Genomic DNA, 18,596 nt, shown 5'->3' on the forward strand with positions numbered 1-18,596 from the left:
CTAACTCAAACCAGAATAATTAAGGTCAACTTTTAGGAAACTCTGAATTATGCCAATGCTTCTGAAAAGACCTCTCTGCTAGCTGCAAAATTAAGAGACTATAAAGTCACTTAAAAATTCATCAGTCCTCAGCTCCATTTCAAACAGTTTAAACTTCATGAAGCAAATAATTAAGCTTATAATGTTGTTCTGCAATTTTGCAAGGCTGAGAGAAGAACTAATAAGAGATTAAAAGACAAAACATGAAAAACAAGAAAATAAAGATGACATTTTCATACCAATCATTGACAAAAATAAATAAGTAGGGAAACAGGTGAAACTGTTTCCAATTTTAAACCTTTTTATAATGCGTATAAGGTCTCAGTAGTTCTGTGTCATAGTATAGCCTAACAAAATAGTTCAAATTACTTTAGGAAAAGGTAAATAACCTCCCAAACAAAAAAGTTCACTGATCTTCCAACGTTTCTCTCTCTCTGTCTCCACATTTTGGTAAGAGGACCCAATACCAAACGTCTAGGTAGACTAGAAGACATGAGCAACAACTGAAAGATCCTTTTCACTTATTTATATTAAGCCATTACTTTTTCACAGTGCTTTCCAGAGCAATTTACAGTAATCTGCAGTATGCAGAAAGGATGTAATAGACAAACAGAATGAGAAGTTAGTTGATAAGTTGAAGGGGCAGGCGACTCAAGAAGAGTACAGGGATCTCGTTAGGTCGTGCAGAGAGGAAATGAGAAAGGCAAAAGCCCAGCTAGAACGCAATCTGGCCGCTGTCGTTAAAGACAACAAAAAAAGTTTTTACAAATATATTAATGACAAGAAGAGAGCCAAGGAGAATCTCCATCCTTTATTGGATGCAAGGGGGAACATTGTCACTGAGGATGAGGAAAAGGCTGAGGTACTCAATGCCTTCTTTGCCTCAGTCTTTAACAGGCAGACCAGTTATCCTCAGGGTACTCGGCCCCCCGAGCTGGAAGACGGGGACGGCGAGCAGGATGAACCCCCCGTAATCCAGGAGGAAGCAGTCAATGACCTGCTATGCCACCTGGACACTCACAAGTCTATGGGGCCGGATGGGATCCACCCGAGAGTGCTGAGGGAGCTGGCGGAGGTGCTCGCCAAGCCGCTCTCCATCATTTATCAGCAGTCCTGGTTAACGGGGGAGGTCCCGGAAGACTGGAGGCTTGCCAATGTGACGCCCATCCACAAGAAGGGCCGGAAGGAGGATCCGGGGAACTACAGGCCTGTCAGCCTGACCTCGGTGCCGGGGAAGATTATGGAGCGGCTCATCTTGAGGGCGCTCACAAGGCATGAGCGGGACAACCAGGGGATCCGGCCTAGCCAGCACGGGTTCATGAGAGGCAGGTCCTGCTTGACCAACCTGATCTCCTTCTATGACCGGGTGACCCGCCTAGTGGATGAGGGAAAGGCTGTGGATGTGGTCTACCTGGACTTCAGCAAGGCCTTTGACACTGTCTCCCACAGCATTCTCCTCGAGAAGCTGGCGGCTCACGGCTTAGACAGGTGGACTCTGCGCTGGGTCAAAAACTGGCTGGACGGCCGGGCCCAGAGAGTTGTGGTGAATGGAGTTAAATCCAGTTGGCGGCCGGTCACGAGCGGTGTTCCCCAGGGCTCAGTACTGGGGCCGGTCTTGTTTAATATCTTTATTGATGATCTGGATGAGGGGATTGAGTGCACCCTCAGTAAGTTTGCAGACGACACCAAGTTGGGTGGGAGTGTTGATCTGCTCGAGGGTAGGAAGGCTCTGCAGAGGGACCTGGACAGGCTGGATGGATGGGCCCAGGCCAACTGTATGAGGTTCAACAAGGCCAAGTGCCGGGTCCTGCACTTCGGCCACAACAACCCCATGCAGCGCTACAGGCTTGGGGAAGAGTGGCTGGAAAGCTGCCTGGCGGAAAAGGACCTGGGGGTGTTGGTCGACAGCCGGCTGAACATGAGCCGGCAGTGTGCCCAGGTGGCCAGGAAGGCCAATGGCATCCTGGCCTGTATCAGAAATAGTGTGGCCAGTAGGAGTAGGGAAGTGATTGTGCCCCTGTACTCGGCCCTGGTGAGGCCGCACCTCGAATACTGTGTTCAGTTTTGGGCCCCTCACTACAAGAAGGATGTTGAGGTGCTGGAGCGTGTCCAGAGAAGGGCAACGAGGCTGGTGAGGGGTCTGGAGCACAAGTCTTATGAGGAGCGGCTGAGGGAACTGGGACTGTTCAGCCTGGAGAAAAGGAGGCTGAGGGGAGACCTCATCGCTCTCTACAACTACCTGAAAGGAGGTTGTAGCGAGGTGGGTGTTGGTCTTTTCTCCGAAGTAACAAGCGATAGGACGAGAGGAAATGGCCTCAAGTTGCGGCAGGGGAGGTTTAGATTGGATGTAAGGAAAAATTTCTTTACTGAAAGAGTGGTGAAACATTGGAACAGGCTGCCCAGGGAAGTGGTGGAGTCCCCATCCCTGGAGGTTTTTAAAAGACGTGTAGATGAGGCGCTTAGGGACATGGTTTAGTGGGCATGGTGGTGTTGGGTTGACGGTTGGACTCGATGATCTTAGAGGTCTTTTCCAACCTCAATGATTCTATGATTCTATGATTCTAAGCATTTCTTAGGACGTCAGAATTTTTAATAACTAATATTGAGGCAAAGAAGAAAGAGATTAATGGTGACAGAGCAAGACAAAGTAGAGAAAGCCATTCTAGTAAACTCAGCATAAATGTCCTGGCACTGCTTCAGGCTTCAGTTTGGCAGCTGCTACAGACACATCTTATCTTCAAACCATACAGCATGAAGACACTCAGACCAATCACTTTCTGCATCTCAAAATGTTGTTAAACTGGAAATTTTGAAGGGGTTTGGAAATGGAAAAGCATCAACACAAGTGTAATAAACAGAACAAATAAACTTGCAAAACTAGCTTTGCACAAGATTGCTCTTACAGGATTCTCTATCCAAATACAATTAAGGTGTGTAGATAAATAGCTTATGACTTATACTGGTGGGATTTTAGGTATTTTACGGGAAATAAGTTTAAAGTGATCTAAAACCTCTAACAGCATAATCGTAAGCCTTTTTTACTGGTAACAGATTCCAAGCTTCAAATCAGGTTTGACTGCATTAGTCACTAAGGAAAAATGTAATAATTTCCTGATACTTTACTGAAATTCTTAGCCCGAACTACAACAAAAATAAATAATAATCCCTTTTAGAAGGAATATCAGAAAAGGATTCTCCTCCAGTTGTTCAGGAATGCTAGGGATTTAAAATATTTCAAAATGGCTGGCTGCAGTTCAATACAACATGGCGAATGCAACTCATCTATCAACTGTCCCGTAACACTTAATGTAGTCAAATCATTTCTCTTTATAACTTTCCAGCTCTAGCTTCTATACTGTCAGATAAAGATATCAAGCATATAGATGGAAAATTACATCAAGATATATCATAACTGACCCTTTTAAACTGAAAGTAGGTTTTTCTATACATTAAGAACCAGCTCAACTCAGCTGCAAGGTGCCCTATTAAAGAACATCTACAACCTGCAATTTTGGTAAAGTTGTTATACATTTTGATAATATAATTTAGTCACTTTCTATTATGCAGGACAGATAACAGAAATAGACTTTGTAGCGGTAACGTTTTTTTCCCCGAAGTTCTTACTTTAAAAGTGCATAGAGGAGTATTATTTCTCACTGGCAGGGAATTCAGGACATTAATTGTAATTTGTAATCAGATATATCCGTAAAGATGATTACTGTGTCCTCGATCAACAGCTGAAGAAACTGACCATCAAATAAGGTAAACTAGGATAAAACTAAAACTCCAAGCTTCACACCTCATTCAAAATGCATCTCTCCAAGTTATCCACCCATAAAGATGTCTGCCAGTTCATCAAATAAGCTTTGTCTCGTTCTAAATAACATAAAAGACTAAGATATATATAGATCAAATAACTTCAAGTACATTTTTAGGCTTAACTTCACTGTGAAAGCCCACAAAGATTGGGCAAACCTGCCTATCACCAATTAGACAGTAAAACTCAATCAATGCATAGTGGTTCAGTATTATTTTCTCAGAAGAAAGGCATGCCGATCAACATCCTTCATCTTGATTGCAGAGGCATCAGACTGAAATCGAAAAAAGCGGTCCTAGATGGCTAATACAATTTTCACAAGAGTTACCATTAAGAAAATTTCAAAATGTGAATTGAGAGATTAGAAGAGACTATTTTCCTCTTACTTCTCCTTGGAACAATAACCATATGCTCAATCGTGCATATGTAAATACACAAAGAACTATTTCAACTCTGGAAGCAAGATTTAAGCGAGGCATAAAGTAGGATCTGTATAATTCAGTCAAACTGCAGCATCATTTATGATTGTTAACTGCTTTGTAGAAATAACTTGGAATACGGACAGATTTTTTCTAGCCCTGACATGATTAGTGGTCTTGATACTATATTCAGGAACTCGGTCTAGTTACTCCTCTTTGGAGTCAGCATTGATCTCAGATATCTATAATTTTGTATACGATAAAACAGATTGCCAGTAAAGCATAGACTCAGACTACAGATGAAGTGATTCTGTGGAAGTCTAACATACTGTAGCTAGTTTCAGCCTGAAAAGCATTGAGGTCACATACAGCACCATCAGAATTTACATGAGGGAGAACATCACCTTTAGTAAGGGGTCATCTGTAGCATAATTACAGTTTGCTACATTCACAGCTAAAAGATATGGGGCATTCAGCACCACCCAGCACGCTGTTAGTGAATTGTTACCTTCATATTGCACTCAAAAAACATTTGGGATACTGAAGCTGCACAATCAAACATACAGAAATTATAAACCACCAGAATTAAGGCTGTTCCTTCCTGGATGGTTTATTTGTTTTTTCAAACAGGAACCCTGCCTCATCCAATGCACATGCTGTGACAGCAGGGTTAACATGGAGCAATTACTTTGTATTTCTTTTTCCCCTTCTCATAGTACAGTGCTAAAATTAGCCTAAGCTATTAAAATCCTAGAACAAAAACAACTTACTTTTTTTTTCTTTTTTTTCCTCCGTATTATGCTCATTTTACTACTATCTGAAAATGTCATATGTCAGTAATTTATTTTCACAACAGAGCCTATTTATATTTTTGTAACTCAAGATCCACAGCACAAAGTACATGAATTGTGTCTGCCTAATCTGGAATGTTTCCAGGCTAATATTTTTCAGAATATTTGTCACTGTGCAGCACATCACAAGCACAATTCACAGTTGTTATTAGCTTCAGTTGCAGCTGTGAAAGCTTTGCATTCTTTATTTTATAGGTGTCCAACTTGAAACCTTACTATTCAATACAAGGATCACAACTAGTTATTGTTAATAACAACGTTACATGTTTTGCTTATCAAGTAAAAAGCAAAGTCCAATTCCTCAGAGTGGCATTTAACTAAAGAAACCTTCAGATGATCATCATCTTCAATCCTTTATTCAGTTCAGTATACAACATCACGCATGTGCAACAAGTAAAATGGGTTCTACAGACCGCATTCCTTAAATCTTTAAGGCATTCCTAAAATACAAGCTATCCTGAACAGTAAGTTTTTTAAGGGGAAAAAAGGTAATGTGTTAATGGAATTACAGACTGTCAATTCAAATGTGGAGATGTGGGTGACATTAAAAAATTTTGCCCATATATCGTTTGGTTTTTGTTGGTATTTTAACAAAGTCTAAGATCACGAGCCTAATGTGAAGGGAATTTTGGGGAACAACAGCTGCTCGTCTCTAATAGCAATCATGTAACTTGAGAAACATAATTTTAATATTTTCAAGGCACAAAAGAAAACACACTGATCTTCATGAATTTCCAGAAAATAATTATAATGAAAAGGTAGGATTTCTTAAACAGAGGAAGACCTAACATTCCCATATACAATATTTATGCTTTCCTAAAACGAAAAATTCAAAATTTAGGTAGGTCACATAACTATAACATCTAAGCATCCCCCTTCAACCACCTTACCTAAATTTAAAAAAAAATGGAGCATTATATAGAAAGGTACAGACATAACTGTTTCTCTATTTGCTACGTTTCAGGGTAGATCTGATAGCATCAACAGATTAATGGGAGAAAGAGCAAAGTGGTAATTAAACCAAAAGCTTATGTTTCAAACCACTACAGTACATCTGCATATTCAGTGTACAACTCTTTAAAGGCAGCAGGCTAGACTGGATTAAAGAAAGAGTAAATCCTACCATATTTAGTGTTTCACACACCCGATCCAGGTACCTTTTTATGTGTACTTCACTATTTTCCTCTACCGAAGCAAAATAATGCCTCCTAGTGCTATTAATTGCTCATAAAAGAACCGATTTTCAAATAAAAATGTTAATATGAAAATCCTAAAACGTAACCTATTTTCTTTTTGAGATAAATTCTGTCCATCAAGAAGAATCAATGAAAGCAAGCTTATAGAATTTGAAGGTAATAAAGTATAACGACTCTTTAAGTATAAAGACTCTAAGTCTTTTTTTTTTTGTCTTTTTTTTTTCCCTACTAGTTACATTGTAGTCAGAACATGTCTTTATTCTACATTAAGGAACAACTTGCCTAAGTCAACTTCCTTCTGAAAACATAAATTTGTGGCTTTTAATAATGGTTGCATTTAGAAGAGGCTTATATAGCACTTCCCTAACCTTCTTCCAGAGCAAAAATAGTTAAAATGTTTTAATTAATCCACTTTTCCTTGACAAATATTTCCTTTACAATGTTTTTAATATAACTCAACATTGGCTGCATCTTTCTTGACAGCTGGTATTTCCTTAACAGAGAATGTCTCAAATGGTTTATGTATAACATTCTTTCTAAAATTCATTTCCTTTCTGTGTAAGAAGTTAATACACCAGGAAAAAAAAGCAGGAATGTTTCATGCCATGTGGGATATAACAGTTCTAGAGTTTTGCTTTAAATTAGCCCAATAATGTTTTTGTAGAAATATTATTAACATGGCTGAAGCTTAACATTTGGAAAAAGGAAAAATACTTGCCCACAACTTTGCTTCTCTCCAGATCTCATTCCAACATGAACTTCACTTCTATGTTCTAGCTCTTCAGTACATGCCTGGTGGAAATCTAACAGCTCTTAGTAAGGTTCAGCTTAGGGGAGAGATGTTAAGAAGAAAACAATCACCTAGTTAAGAACAAGAGACTGATGGCTCTATATCAAATAGCTCCCAAACCAGAAATGAAAGTCCTTGATAACTTCACTCTAAACTTTAAAATCATTCAAGACATTGAAACTGGCAGAATAGCACACCATAACCTTTCTCAAGAGAAGGACAGACACTGAGGTCTCACAGAGGAAGATGCAACTCCTAAGGGTGGGCCACTCCTCCATACTAACACCAAATGCCAAGTTCTTAAGAGCTGGGAGGCTTGCACCAGTTGCATGCAGAAGAACTAAGGTCCCACATGCAAAAATCCTGGGAAATGGCATCTTTACAGGATATTGAGGCCAAACAAAGGCATTTGCTCTACAGTCTGTTATATTTACTCCCTGTAAAGGTTGTAAACCCTTAGCTAAATGGTTGGAGAGCTACAGCAGTCTAAGTGATGAAGAAATACTTGCTGATAATTCCTCTTTCCACTTGTCATGCTATAAGCATTCATTAAAAATATTACTCTTCTGCCAGATCAGATCATTTTCACTACTGCTGAAAATTTTCATTCTAAAATATTCCGCAGCCTGGAATATTGGAACTCTATGTACAACAATATTTTGCAACTACTATTTTCCATTTTTTGGGTACCTCCTAGCCAATATGTCATTTTGTGATATTTCTAGTAAACATTATCATCTGTTTTAATACTGTACATAGAGAATATCTTGCACTGAAATCCAAAGCTACCAGTTTCCCTAAATTTTAAGGTTTGCTTATTTTACATTTATGAATAAATGACATGTTTCTAAACTTCAGCAAAAGCTTCTCCTAAATATGCCTTTTTCAGCTAACTGTATTTCAAGACACAGTGAGAGATGGAGACAGGAAAAGTAACCTTTCTTTCTTTCTAACATGCAAACTCATTTTAGCGTTCTGCTCACAACGCTGATACATTTTGTTCTGAAAGCATGCTTAATTCTGCATGCCCAGCGCTTGATAACAAAGCTATGGACAGTATGTGCAATGCTAGTTTGCTTAACAGATTTTTATGGATGCCTTACATAAAGTTAAAAAAGAAAAAAACAGCCCTATTTACCACCTCTATTTGCCACTGTCTACACATAAAATGAACAAGAATCTGAATACACTTGGAACCACAGGCAACATGGGAATAACTTAAAGCTTCTCTTAAAAAAGGGGAGTATTTGCTATAGCGTAGTGCTGTTGTGGAAGGGTGATGGTCTGCCAAGCTGCAAAGGTACAGAGAGAAGGCAGACCATACGAGAATCTTACTAACATGCAACTGACACAATCAAAGCTTACTAAATCCTCTAAACTTTTTGTAAGGTTCTTTAACTAAAAATAACTGCTATTAGTATATTTTCAAAGATCTTCTATTGCAAAAGGGTGCTGCGTATCACATCATATTGTTCTTCAGTAGACTAGCCTACTGTAATTACTCTAACAAAAAACCCATAATTTTAGCTATTTTCCCTTTAGACAGAAGAGAGTATGTATTCCTGTGTTATCAACAATCATTTTAGCAATATCCCTATTGTGACCACTCAAGCCACATTTGCTGCTGCCTGTATTTAATTTCCATACTACCATAACTACAGAGCCTTTGTCTCAATTTTACAGATCAGTCATCTTCCAAGGTCCTTCAATGACCTACTGTAGTAAGAACACAAAAAAAATATAGCTGTTTAACCCTTGACATCTTTGCAGGCATTTGTCATTCAAAAACTATTAAAGTGGCAGACAGGATAAACACACAGCTCTCTTACTCACTGTCAAAATCTAAATGAGATGTGTTATTCAGTTAAAGCATTTTCTTAAAGTGGGATTTTTTTTTTTTATTGCTTAGTGGAGCTGACACTGTTCAACATCTAACCCTGTATCCAACAGAGGTGCAAAACTAAATGCTTCTCAATATTTAGGAAAGAGACCAAGATTCTTTCTTCAGAGTAGGACTGAGATACAATAAGTACAATGCCTACCTTTATTACAACATAAGTAAAAAAAACATTGTGTGAAGAAAGCTTTTACAAAAATGACAATTCTACTAAATTTTGGAAATTGGTATCTAAAGATACAACCATTTATGACAAAATAATGAAGTATCCATTTTGTAATGAATAGTAGACCCATGCAGGCACCGGAAATAGGGGATAACTGTCAGGATTTTATTTAAAACTTGGTGTTCAAGTGAAAATTTAAACCTGATGTTCCTAATAGGAGAACACACTTCTCTGAGCAAAGCCGTAACTCTGGGAGAGACACACCCTTTGTCACTTTCAGTGGTTAGAAATAGATAAGTCTGCACAACACTTCCTGTAAATCAGTTTGATGCACAAGTATTTTCCTAAGGAAACTTTAGTGCAAAATCTATCCACCTCACAAAGACAGCACAAAATGCAGTAAGACCAATCCTTTTCTAAAACAGTCTATCCCCAAAGTTTAGAAAGATCAAACATACCCAGAACATTACATTCCATCTTCCTAGACGGTCTCCAATTATTTAAGAGAGATTAAACCAAACCAAACCCCCCCTTTCCAAATGTGAAATGCATGCCAATTCCCAGAACACTAATTGTTTCCACTATCTGATGATGAATTACACATAATTAGTTCACTGGCAGTGCATCATTTTTACTTGTCCTAAGGACAAATCTACTGACCTAGGCAAGAGACCTTGAAAGAAATTGCTAAAACTGTTTTCTTTTTAAGGGAATTCACTAGTTAAGTTGACAGATTTAGTGGTGTTTTCACACTGAAGAGAGAAGACCAGAAGAAAGCTACTGTCTATGCAGGAGGCTGAAAGGAAATGATTAGCCTTACCTTACCAGACTCTACAGATTAGTTCAATAACCTTGGCATGAGTCTATTACCTCACACTTTCTGAAATGTTGTACTCAAGAGAAAGAGGTTTTTCATGAGTGGAGAGTTAAAAAAAAAAAACAAAAAATGGACTGACTCCCAACAGACACTTACCAGGTAAGTATTTCTTCCACTTGTTTTGCTCTTTGAGAAATCTTCTGTAGTTTTCCTTGGTTTTGTTAAAGGGCCTAGTGATGACTTCCCTGGAGCACATGGCCCCCACCTCCAGCTGACACACAATCTAAAAAATTTACACAGCAGAACTAGGAACAAGCTCCAAGTTCTGACCGTAGCCTGAAAGCTAGAAGCCAGTTTGCAGTTTGGTTCACTTTGAAAAGTTAACTTCCATAGATCAGCATGTGGTCACCACTGTCTCCTGGCTTTAGCTTACCAGAAGAGTTAAATGTTGTTTTTCAACAAGCACAAAACGAGTAACTGCTATTCAGTGAGTTGAATGCTTGAGAAATTCCCACTGCACCACATGAATCTGGGTAAGAGTTAGTCCCGTTTATGAGAAAAATCATTGAATGAAACTAAAACGCGTTTGTTCCATTTAAGTTTCTTAAAAGTAATAGGACAAGCTGCAGCAATTGGAAAAAAGGTAAGCTTTACCAGTCATTGATAAATTTGCTATTGCTTACTATTGCTATAGTATTATCAGCTTTTTCAAAACCAACATTCTTTACATTCTAGCAGATCATTAAAATCACAGTAACAAACATGATAGCAAATGGAATTGGTCAGCTGAACAGACGCATGATTACTGTACGATTAAGTATTAAAAACTAGAAGGATCTAGTCCTCCTAGCATCTGAATAATAAAATAAAGTAGCTGAAAAACTAAGTCAGATTTCTCACAGTTCCATGTCCAAACCAGGACAGTATTTCTTTTCTACATCATTTTCACTAAAGAAACAGTGTGTCAAAGCTAACCAGCACGTCTCACATAAAAACATACTGCATTCCATACAATGGAAATCCACACAACTCATCTCCCTCTTAGGACATTTGTCCTCACATTTCTCTGTGAAAGTATCTTGCCCTGCCTGTGATCAGCAGAAACAGTCTATCTGAAGAGAAGTCTGCTGACAGATTGACTCCCTCGACCTCTGAACACTCTGCCAACTGGAAAATTTTCTGGGTCTAGCAAAGACCTTTTTTCCTGCACTTAGGTAAAAACAGGGATATAAGATTGGTAACAGTTTGGGGGGTTTTTTTGCTTGGGTTTAATATTTTTGTAGAAACTGAAATTACCAAATGTTTAGCAGTAATTCAGGGAGTTGTAATAGCCACCTGAGAGATTCAATGCAGACTCGTTCCCACTTCTATTTCGGAATACATACAATGTTGAATATCCTCCACACAAAGCTTAACGCTCACTATACATCTATTTACAACTTCAACTTACCAACTGAAAATGGTAACTATACCCTGCTTAAAGAAGTACGAGACGACCAATGAAAACTTCAGTATCTCCAAAACAACGGTTGCATGGAAGTCTGGAAGAACAGCAGGCATTTTACTTTGTTTTGATGTTGTAACTTAGCTGCTTGATGAGTGGAATTTACAGTTTCTTTCTGAACAGCTACCTTTCAAATTTCAGAAGCACAGCATGAAGTGCTTTCAGTGGTATTTATTACAAAGAGACTACTAGTATCAAGTCGTATTTGAGCCAGTCTATAAAAGTTTTTTTGCAAATAAATTGTAAAAACACTTCAAAAGCATTAATCACCTTAAAAACATTCATTTCTGCATACATTTTTCTACATAAGTTAAATCATATTAGGAGGACATACTTTTTAAAATATGGCTTGAGCTAATTTTAAACATGGTTGGAAAATTTTGGCCTACACTGATTAAAATCTGTATTTAAATGAAAGGAAAATTTAACCACAGAAACTGTGCTCATTTTAGAAAAACAAGCATATCACTGCCAAAGTGCTGTCCTAAGTTTAGATTGCTGTCTGACTAAAACATTATAATTATGAGAAACTAAAATGGATTTCTAAATGTTTCAAGATGAAACAGCCATTGGGTAATTTGCAAGATACACAATTATCTTCTGAATTCAAACACATAATGCTACTACTTGATCTGAACAAACGCAGGCTGTAGATCGTTGCTTGTGTGGAGATTGGGGAAATCAATGTTAAAAATCAATACCAACACCAGATAAGAGTAACCATAATGAAACCTAAGAGCGAAATTACTAAGTGATGTGGAATTAATTACTCAGACATAAAGAATTTTCTTTGAGAAAAAAAAAAGGGTTTTGAATCTTTTATCTACTGCCTCTGTCTGTCCAAGAGCTGATCAAGCTCAAGAGAGGATTCTCAGCACTTATCACTGTTAAAACTGCATCAGTGGCCACAGGAGGCATTTCATGCAAGCTCTGACATACAGCAAGATGGTAACATTTTTACTTTCAAACACCAGAGAGGGTCTTCCTAATAGATTTGAAGGGTCATACAGCATATTTTCTGGTACTTCACAATTAACATTTATATTTGGTGGAATCATTATCATACTGACCACGCAAAAGTTAAAAGGAAAAAAAAAATATAATCACACACTAACTCCAGATCTGTATGTTCATTTCATGTATAACCATAATAAATTCCAGTTACTTTGAACAGTAAGTTAAATCTTCATCTGCAACAACCATTACCAGTTTGATGTAACTAACAGGACTTCAGGAAATCAAAGTAACTCCATTCCTGTTTAAAAATCACGATTGTGTGTATTTGTCAGTACCTGCACTGCCTGCTATTGTTTGTCTTTGATTTAGCAAGAGAAACAAAAGGCTTTGTTGTGTTTTATTTCTTGTTCTCCTGTAAAAGCCTAGGTGTTCGGTTATCTTTTGATTTTTTCTGACTATAACCAGCTCCATTGTTTTACAGATTTTGTGAAGGAGTAGAAAACAATCTATCATTCACATACTAAAGCACCCAGGAACTGAGAGCATGTCTGGGGACGCAGCAGTTTATAGGAACACTTCCATGGTTCAAACAGTAATTTTATAAAAGTCTAGAGCATTTTCAAGAAAAATTAATTCTCTTTCTACAAGCAACATGTGGTGATCCACATAACTGCTTCATATAGACTCATCAGGCAGTCTATTCATTTAGCCTTCATGGCATCTCTGAAGCTGCCATCAAAAGAGAAGAGCAAATAGATATAGATTTCTTTCAACCGTAAGATATGCTGGATGCCTTAAAAACAACAAAACCACCATAAGCTCAATGAGAAAGCACTTGAGATTAAGCAATACCTTTCAGAACCACTGGAATGAAAGCAATATCTGCTCCCTCGACACCTAAAATAACATAAATAGCAGGTATTATACCAAAGGATGCCAAAAAACCCCCTCAAGAGTCATGGGAGTTTTAATATCACAGATGCAAAGTCTTGGAAAGGCATGTTTAAAAGCAACAAGATAAAAAACCAGTTTTGTTTCAAGGAATCCCCGGGGGAGGGGGGGAACCACCAAAAAAAAAAACCAAACCCACACCCAAAAACACCCACTAAACCTGCTGTCAGATTAAAGGCAAATTCATTTTCTCAAACCCATGAAAGGATAGTGTATGAACCTAGTGGAGCAATTAATTTTGTACTGACAAGTAAAGACTCCCCCAGTTTTGAACCCCTAAGCATTAAGAAACCCTAATACAAACAAATCAAATTAAGTAAATTAAGTTTATTATAGCAACACAAGTTCACAAGCAAACTAGTTCAGCTGAGAAAAAGACTAGGAAAAAGAAGAGACATTTTGTCTGTTTCAAGAAATCCGCTAACGTTACGCTCTTGCATCTCACTGTGCCCTGCAGCAGCAACAATGGACTTTATAACGCAGAATTGTCTTTCAGGAGCAATTTACTTTTTGGCCAGGTCAACACAAAGTCACGTAAAACCAAACTGTGAGCCTTTGCCCACACTCAGTGGGGTCCTGTTTCAAAAAGTCAACTCTCTAAAGGTTCCATTTTCCCCTCTCTTAGCTCTAAGTGCTGACCAAACACCACACATGCAACACAAACAAGCCAGCTCTCCTCAGTCCATAGCTAATAAAACATTAAACCAGATTATGGAACTCAATACCACATACAGAACATGAGGAATCTTGTCTGGGTGTTCTCAGCACCACAACCTGAAGAAACAAGGGAACACGGAAGGGATAACCTTGAACAAGACTGTAAGTGGAGAACAGGAGAATGAAATAAGGAAAGAAAGAAGGACAGAGGAAAACAAAGATTGTTCGTAAACCATGACCAGGTAGGAGGAAAGCATAAACTGAGACAAAGACTCTGCATGTTCCAAGAAGCTGGAAGAAGCCAACAAAAGGAGAAGGTGTGTTTTGGCAAAGCAGAGGTGGCAGGAGTGAGGGGCAGCAGCACGTTGAAGGACAGGACAAGTGAGAGGAAAGAAAGGACATAAATGAGACTGCCTAAACAAAAATTAAGAGATAGAAACTCTACAGGGAGAGGCCTTGGACAGAATCACATAGAAAGCCCGCAGAAGGACAAGAGGATTTGCACCTGAGACAGTTCAGGTGATTAAGAATCTAGTCTGGCATTATTAAAAATGGCTGCTGAAGAAGTAGAGACTCTGCAGGAACAGATGAAACACATGACAGCCTGCCACCTGAGCAACTGGAGAAAGGATTTGCTGGATCAAGTAACCCTAACACTGCTAAAACCCCAGGCGGATGTGAAGACGCCTCATTACACTTCCAATTTTCTTTTCAGATTGCTTTTGTGAGGAGGGTAGGGAACTGCATGAAAGCAAAACTCATCAAGACTGAGGAGCTGGAACATACCAGAACCAAGATTTCCCTGCGCAACTTCAGTTTGGCTTTTACAGTAGGGTACAATATTATTTTTCCTTTGAGACTCCTGCCTCACTGAGTACACATGGTGGACCAGGCCCTGAGGTCTAAATAAAGCTTTGTAAGAGACTTCCCTTTTTTAGCACAGAAGCTCTTTGGCAAGAAGTGAGTGGAGAAAAGACTCTGGAAAGGTGGGAAAGTTCCTTCACAGATTTATACTCCCTTCACTCTTACCACATATTCGCTACACATGGCTGACGTTTTTTAATGCAAACTTTTCAGAATTTTAAGCGTAGTCCTGATTTTGAGGACTGATTTGAGGACCAAATTTGAGATTTGGTTTCTCGAGGTACAGTTTCACATTATACTTAACCCACAGCTGGTTTACATTAGTGCAGAAGGAGAAACAGCTTTCATTCATATCAGAGCAAATACTCACTAGAATAGCTTCCATCTGACAGAAAGCCATCCCCACAGAACTGTTAGATCAACTGTCCCTGCAACCATCCAACCACTAAATCCACTACAAAGAGAGCAGCAGTAACCCACGGCCAGTGACGGCGAAGGAGTGAGACCACACTCTTCAGCTGCAGCCCGCACACTGACCAAACTATGTATTCACACTGTTAAACTGCACCTTGATTTGCTGAGGAGCCAGACAGTACAGCTGCCACTGAAGCTTTGCATTCAGAGTATTAGATAACACTCTAAAATCTGATTACAAAGTCAACCAACTCGTTTCAGATTTCTGTGTTCAATTTAAGACATACTTTGGCTTTCCTCCTTTTTTTATCCTAGTTTCCCCATTTGTAAAGTAAGAAGAAGGGGGGAGGGGGGGAAGACCGTCTGTTAATCTCTCTGTGTTACACTGGAATACAGTTTGTGCTTGAGAAACATTAAAATATTGCTGTGGTAACTACTACTGAAAAGTCCAAGGGTCCAAAAGCAGAGAGTGGGTGGTGTCTTCAAAACAAGAGAGACAGCTACTATGAAGTAAATGAGATATGGCAATACTTAGCAATCAATAAGCAAAATACACTACCCATTATGCGAGCATAGTCCACTCTGTCCACTAGCATAAGTAGAGATTAAAAAAAAGTCTAGCGACAACCAAGTGCTGTTATCACAATGAATACACATAAGCACCAATGCGAAGCTGCACACGTAGTTTAATTCTAGTATTTATTTTTAGCACGCACCTTTCTGCAGCCACAGTTATGTTCTGAACAGCCTGGTCGTGAAAAGTTACATGCCTTGTTCCGATACTCGCCCTGCACTTCTTACACAAGAGACCATTCAGGTCAAAGTTTAGCTTTGCCAGAGGGCAAATCTAGCCGAGACAGCAACATACACGCCAATACCAACGGGAGACGTGACAACAGACGCAGTAAACAGGAAAAACCAGCCAGCTACAGCTGGCAAAAACTGACTGACTTCTGTGTACGTGTAAGTCGTAACAACAGACGCTACTCTTCCCAAAAGGAAAGATACTAAGGAGGAGATTACAATAACAAGCCCTCGTTTATTCCTCTAGGTGTAATAAAAATAGCAGTACCGAAACCAAGGTTTCGGGTAACGTACACGTTTCACACACGCTGAACGTATCCCCAGACGAGCTCAAGCGCTCTCCTCCAGCGGCTCCTCGTCTGGCATCGCCGCGGCTCCCGGCCCTCCTACAGCACGGCGACCATGCCTGAGGAGAAACGGGAGGCAGGTGAGAGAGTCCGGCAGGCCGCATCTCGGCGAGAAAAAAACCGGCAAGGCCGGGCCAGCGGCGGAGACCGGAGCCGCTGGTCAGCCCCGCCGCGCCGCGGGGGGGTGCAGCCCGCCGCCCGGCCCGGCCCGGCCCGCCACGGGAGCACCCGTGCCAGCCAGCCAGCCCGCCCGCCCTCACCTGAGACGGGGCAGCGCCGCGGCGGGAGGAGGCGCCCCGCTCCGCTCAGGGAGCCGCCGCCCCGGGGAGCGCGGCCGCGCCACCGCCAGCGCCCAGCGTCGCCAGGGCCGCCGCTGCCGCCATGTTCCCGCTGCCACCGGCGACCTCTGACCCCCCCAATCACTTCCGGTCACGGCTGTCAAGCTGTTGCCATGGCACCGCTCCTGGCTCCGGCCTCCCTTAAAGGGGCAGCGGCCACCCCACCCCACCCCTCACACCCCCGCGCACCCCCACACCCACCCACACTCCTTACAGCCACCCACGCTCCTTACACCCACACACACTCCTTACACCCACACACACTCCTTACACGCACGCACACGCGCGTGGGTGACAGGCCTAGGGAGCGACCAGGTGGCTGGAGGAGCCGTGGGCCCGGGAGCGGCAGGCCCTGTCCCGCACGGGGGCAGGCCGCCACCCTGGGGCTCAGCCCCGCTGCCCTCGGCCTCCTCTCCCCCACGAGCTGGGGCCACACTGCGGGTCCCCGGCCGGGAGCTTGGGGCCCGGCTCCACTGAAAAGGAGATTTCGGCTGGGCCTTTTGGGGTACGCGGAGCCATGCTGCCGCTCCCGTGGGGCAGCCGGTGGGAGAGGATGGCTTCAGGCACTGGGGAAGAAAAAGCACTCGTCTTAATTTAGTTATTAGCTAAAAAGGGACAATGATTCATCAGCCCAACAGTGCTGTATGAAGGGGAAAACCCTACTACTGTTAGCCATGGATTTTGTCATAAAATAGCCTGTCGAGTGTGAGAGAAGTGGAAAATGATTGTGGCATGATTTCCACTGCTGTGAGGAGATGGTTTCTCTTAACTTTCTCTGAAACTGGCAATATTTTCAGCTTTTATTGCACCGTGCTTTACTGCCGCTCACTGTTGACGCAGTTAACCTTTTTATACTCTTTCCACATGTATGTTTTTATACGGTAAACAAATCTGGTGAAAGCCCCAATCCAAGAAGGAAAACTCCAGGAGGTTTTAAGTAAAGTTTTATGTTTGTATAAAACCAAAGCGAGCCCATGCCCGGATGACTAGAGCCGTTGGATTAGGACCAAAGTGACCCAGGCTTGCTTTCTGACCCCACAACAATTTCATGTGCACATGCAAACGTGCCCCTCTGCAAAACTCCTGCAAGGCACAAATACCAGGGCAAAACCTGATCCCCATACCCATTTAGGGATATATTGCCCCATAGCCACTCCCCTGGTGGGATCCCCCTTTTCTACTAGTTTTGAGGACAACATTGGCTCTTCTGAAGTGCCTACCATCATTCAGTGAGAATTCATTGCCTTAATAGGTACCTTTGCGGAGCTGAGAATCATTCATCAATTTGGTCAATTCTTGAAATAAAAAAATCAGGGAATGACCCCTCTGGGAATCTCATCCTAAAAGTCATAAAAATGTTGGAAATTCCATTGTCGTCCCTTTTTGAGGGATCTTGTTTGTTCATTCAGTCTGGAGAAGTAGGGGCTAAGAGGGGACTTAGCTGTTGTCTTCCACTGGTGGAACGTTATTGAGAAAGTGGAGCCAGACTCTTCTCAGAGGTGCACAGCAAACAGATGAGAGGCATTGGTCCCATGTTGCAGCAAGAGAAATCCCAATTAGATATTAAGAAGGAATTCTTCAAAATGAGGATGGTCAAGCACTGGAACGGGCTTCCCAAAGACCTTGTGCAATCTCAAAACTGGTCTGGACAAGGTCTTAAGTAAAAGTACTAATAGCATCCCAAATCCTTCAAAATTGCTTAGTTGAAGAGATGAAGACAACTCCCTATTAGATTGCACTGTCTCTTGTGTCAGGAGGCTGTTGGGTG

At 40.9% G+C, this 18,596-nt stretch overlaps 1 protein-coding gene across 3 annotated transcripts in view; it reads right to left on the reverse strand.

Annotated features, from left to right (window-relative positions):
- Positions 1–16,821, reverse strand: part of LCLAT1 (lysocardiolipin acyltransferase 1) — a 125,167-nt gene extending 108,346 nt beyond the window's left edge. For all 3 annotated transcript variants that reach the window (XM_076334719.1, XM_076334718.1, XM_076334717.1), the window contains exons 1-2: positions 16,751–16,821; positions 16,438–16,549 (exon numbers count right to left, since the gene is read on the reverse strand). The gene's annotated coding sequence lies outside the window, so the exon portion shown is untranslated. The remainder of the gene's footprint in view (positions 1–16,437; positions 16,550–16,750) is intronic.
- Positions 16,822–18,596: the final 1,775 nt, after the last annotated feature.

The sequence above is a fragment of the Aptenodytes patagonicus genome, chromosome 3 (genome assembly GCF_965638725.1).
Source record: "Aptenodytes patagonicus chromosome 3, bAptPat1.pri.cur, whole genome shotgun sequence".
Taxonomy (NCBI): domain Eukaryota; kingdom Metazoa; phylum Chordata; class Aves; order Sphenisciformes; family Spheniscidae; genus Aptenodytes; species Aptenodytes patagonicus.